Source organism: Tiliqua scincoides, chromosome 4, assembly GCF_035046505.1.
Source record: "Tiliqua scincoides isolate rTilSci1 chromosome 4, rTilSci1.hap2, whole genome shotgun sequence".
Classification (NCBI taxonomy): domain Eukaryota; kingdom Metazoa; phylum Chordata; class Lepidosauria; order Squamata; family Scincidae; genus Tiliqua; species Tiliqua scincoides.
The window spans coordinates 99,911,573-99,916,543 of NC_089824.1; positions in this window are offsets into that span (position 1 = coordinate 99,911,573).

Consider the following 4,971-nt stretch of genomic DNA (forward strand, 5'->3'; position numbering starts at 1 on the left):
CCTTGGGCACATCATGGAAAGCTGATGAAGACATCAATAAAATGCCTCCTGGTGAAGTTTAATCAGGAACTATCCTCTCTGGTTTTGGTCATGCATGTGACGGGGTGGCACACATTGATCCGGGGCATCAAGGGACTGCATTTGTTTTCACTTCCCTTCATTCTTGTTGAAAATGGGAATAAATGGGGCTCATTCACTTTAATGTCCATTCATTTTTAAAACAAATGCACATCCTTACAGTCACTCACAAAAATTTTAAAAGTATAGATTCATGAGTGAGTGCCAGAAAAGAATAGCTGCATCTGTCGCTGCTTTGTTTTGCTTGGAGGTTGGTCAAATAGATGTTAATGTGTTCTCCCCTCACCTCCCCTGATGTTGCAAGTTGAGATCTTCCAAGCCACCTGCACTTGCCCCACAAGCGGCCAACAACAGTCACTTCGCCACTTGCCTCTATAAGCCTTACAGTAGCACAAGTGAGGGAAATAGACCTCTCAGTCCCCTTGTTTATCTTCCCCAGAGGGCAGTTCACATTTATCACTGTGTAGCACACCTCACTTCACATGCATTCCTGATGTTATATGAGAGTCCCTGGACTCCTGTTAGAGCATATCCTCATGCATAAGGTCATTCTATGATAATTGAGACTTTAATCACGCAGGCATCAGAGAAAGCATTCACATTGTAACTGTAATTCTTTCTGCTTCTTTCCACAGAGTCACAAAAATTGTCATTTGGATGCTACCGCCTCACAGCAGAGCCTCAGGGGAGCCTTGAAACTTGAGTTACTCAAAGCATGACAGAAAACTTGGCTCTCTGTTGTCTGCTCTGAATCTGAGATCATTTTCTAGGGAAAATCCCACTATTGCCTCTTATATTCATTAGTAGATTTTATCAGGGCAGGGACCAAAAGGCTTACCTTGAAAAGTGCTATAATTCATCATTACACTGCAAGGGCAGCATGTCTTACATGTAAGTTCCATTGTTTGAAATCAGACTTGTTTCAAACAATGAAATCCATTGTTTGAAATCAAACCATCAGACATTGTTTGAAGCTCCATTGTTTGAAATCAGACTTACTTCTAGGTAAGTGTCTATAGCAGTGGTTCTCAAACATTTAGCATCGGGACCCACTTTTTAGAATGAGAAACTGTCAGGACCCACCGGAAGCGATGTCATGAACAGAAGTGACATCATCAAGCTGGAAAATTTTTAGCAATCCTAGGCTGCAATCCTACCCACACTTACCCAGGAGTAAGCCACACTGACTATCATTGTTAAAAGATTATACATAGTAGCTTGTTAAAAGTACAGATCTGTAACATTTCCCCAAATGCAGTCACAGACCATGGTAGCATCAAGTCAAATATATTAAAAATAAAACATTGCAATGAATGGGGACCCACCTGAAATTGACTCGTGACCCACCTAGTGGGTCCTGACCCACAGTTTGAGAAACACTGGTCTATGGGATTGCCGCTAGATAGCCCAATTCAACCAAAATCCCTACATGGTGATGCAATTGCATCTGATTGATCCCCACCATAGCATACAGCGTCCACTCCGTCAGTGTGGCTGCATGGCGGTAAGGGATAGGACTGGGCTGTAAAATCAGTTGTGAGCTTGTTTTACAATATATTTTTTGTAGCTCTTGAATGAATTACATGTTGAAAAGATAAGTCCATGTGAGCATAATCTTCTAATTTTAACACTCCCTCCACACAGTTCTCAGCATGCAACAGATGTTTGAATTCATACCTCATAAACTCCTGGCGGAGGCTTTCAAAACAATAGCATGTGGCTTTGGTGCTCACAAAGGCTCGCAGGCAGCCTTGGATGCAGCAATAGACATACTTCCTGGGTTAGTCTGTTAAAAAGGTGAAGCTGTGCAACTGGCAGGCTGCCTTTTCAAAAATGGTGAGTGTTTTGAGATCAATCAAATGTTCCACTGATCACATTTGCTTCTAGCCTGCTTCTGGTTAAAAAATGCACAATTGTGTCTATTTACATATTCACACTGGTTACACACAGTATGCGCAGGAGATGGTGGTGATGGTGAGTTTTTTTAATAAATGAAAGCTGAAGGGCAAACTACATGATGCATGCAAATGCATGCAAGGAAGCCCCAATAGGCTTAGGCCCCAATCCTAAGGGTTTGCCAACAGGATGCGCATTCCCCCAGCATAATGCACTTTGAGGCTGTCACAAATGCGACTCCGCTGGACAGCACACATGGCTGCTGCCAGAAGTGAATCCTGAAAAAGCTCCTTGGATGGGAGTCCTATAAGTGCTGGCTGATGGCTCTCGCTGCCCTTCTCCCACCAACCTAGTCAAGCATTCGCTGCTTCGCCTGGCCTTACATAAGAACATAAGAACAGCCCCACTGGATCAGGCCATAGGCCCATCTAGTCCAGCTTCCTGTATCTCACAGCCACCCACCAAATGCCCCAGGGAGCACACCAGATAACAAGAGACCTGCATCCTGGTGCCCTCCCTTGCATCTGGCATTCTGACATAGCCCATTTCTAAAATCAGGAGGTTGCACACACACATCATGGCTTGGAACCCATAATGGATTTTTCCTCCAGAAACTTGTCCAATCCCCTTTTAAAGGCATCCAGGCCAGATGCCGTCACCACATCCTGCCGCAAGGAGTTCCACAGACTGATCACACGCTGAGTAAAGAAATATTTTCTTTTGTCTGTCCTAACCCTCCCAACACTCAATTTTAGTGGATGTCTCCTGGTTCTGGTATTATGTGAGAGTGTAAAGAGCATCTCCCTATCCACTCTGTCCATCCCCCCCCCGCATAATTTTGTATGTCTCAATCATGTCCCCCCTCAGGCGTCTCTTTTCTAGGCTGAAGAGGCCCAAACGCCGTAGCCTTTCCTCATAAGGAAGGTGCCCCAGCCCAGTAATCATCTTAGTCGCTCTCTTTTGCACCTTTTCCATTTCCACTATGTCTTTTTTGAGATGCGGCGACCAGAACTGGACACAATACTCCAGGTGTGGCCTTACCTTTACATGACTGAAAGAAGTGCAGGACTCAGCTGGAGTGGGGGGGAGAATGGGAGGAAAGTGATTCTGGACCTTGGAAAGATATGGAGGAGTGAAGGGAGGGACAGTAAGAGAGGTGCTAACTGCGATTATGAGATTGGGGTGGGGGAATGTGCCTGTAGGAGGGAGTGTGGTGGGGGGGGAAGTGCCAATTGCCTGCTCCTGTATTTAAGAAGGAAGAGTGCGACCAAAAGCCCAATTCTAGGCATGTCTACTCAGAAGTAAGCCCCACTTACTTAGTCAATGGGGCTTACTCCCAGGTAAGCATGGATAGGATTGTGGCCCAATGCCCTTCCTCTGAAAGGCAAAAGGCAAAGCAGGGAAGGTCGCCTTGGGCAGTTGCAGGCAACTGTGGCAGGAAAAGGGACTTTCATGGACCCTTTGCCAGGCCAGTCAGTTCTTGGGCTGGTGGCCTCAGCAGACTCGCTCCCTTCCGACCTGCCTCCCTCCTTCTCACTCCGCAGACCTCCTCCGGGCTCTCTGGCTGCCCAATCAGCTTGCGGGGCAGACTTGATACCCAATCCTAGGCGTGTATACTCAGATGTAAGCCCCATAATAGTCAACGGGGCTTACTCCCAGGTAAATGAGGATCGGCTTGCAGCCTTCCTCTCACTCAGCAGCAGGAGATGCAAAGCAGCCGCTGCTGCGTGAGGGTCAGAGCAGCCGCTTCTCCCCCTTGCGCGGCTGCTGCCTGTCTCTTCTGGCCCCGCGGCACACCTGAGGCTGCCTTGCGACACACCAGTGTGCCGCAGCACAGCGGTTGAAAACTGCTCCGTTCTTTGTTTTATTGTAATTGTTTTTAGGTTGTTTTAAATGTGTTGTGAGTGTTGAGGATATTTTATAATTGTTTCAAATGTGATTTACGACTTTTTGTATTTTCTGTGATCCTTTGTAAGCCACTTTGGCTTCCCAAATGGGGAGAAAGGTGGATAAAATTACAGTAAATAAATAATATAATACTATACCAGAAAAAGACTGTGCTGTTGTTTACCCAACTACTTTTCTGGAGATGGAAAGAGAGGCAAGTTGGGAGCCTCAAAGCATCCTGAGGCATTTTGCCTCTCCTTGAATGTGCTTCAGCTGTGATAAAGATCCACTGATCATACACACAGATCAGAGACTGAAGCAAAACTAAAGGGTTTTTCAGGACAAGAAGACTGCAGGAAAAAGCTTTCATGTGCAGATTGTTGTGCCTAAAAGCGATTATTGTATTAAGCGTCCCACAAGTGGAAGGCTGTGAAGTAGGCATCTATTGGAAACATTTTAACACATCTGTGGCTTCAAAGTGAAATCATGAAACTGTATGGAAGTTTTAGTGAACAGGAGTCTCTCTGTGGATGTCAAACCTATCAAGCTGTTTGTATGCCTGCAGAGCAACATAAGAAGCAAACTACTGGATAGTAAGACACATATGCAAAAGATACCAAATCTCAGAGGGGATTACCTCTTAAGAGCAGATGGCAGTGGGTCTTAGATACTACAGGGAAGAGGAAGAGAAGCAATTAGTTGAGGATTTGATTGGTAATAACCCCTGATAAAACTGTAGGAACCCTTTCGCCTGGGGGAGCAACAAATATGTTGGTTGCCTGGACTCCATAGGGCATTTATGCTCCAGGCTTTAAAAACACACTTCTAATGTCATTGCATTATAATTATGACAGGTTTAAATCATGTCTGTGAAAGAGGCATAGTCAAAGGGGAAGAGTCAGGGAGGAAGCAAAGCTCTTGAATTTTACTTGCAGCAGGAGTGATGATATGGTCAGCAGGAGTGTTCAGGTGCTGGTTTTGAATTTTTTTTTTTTCAAAATCTGAGTACTTTGCCTAGGGGCATGTGTCTCTCCAACCTTCTGGTGGGTCATGACCCAGTGTGCCATGGGTTGTGAACCCATGTGCTGGACCACAATGCAATTCACCATC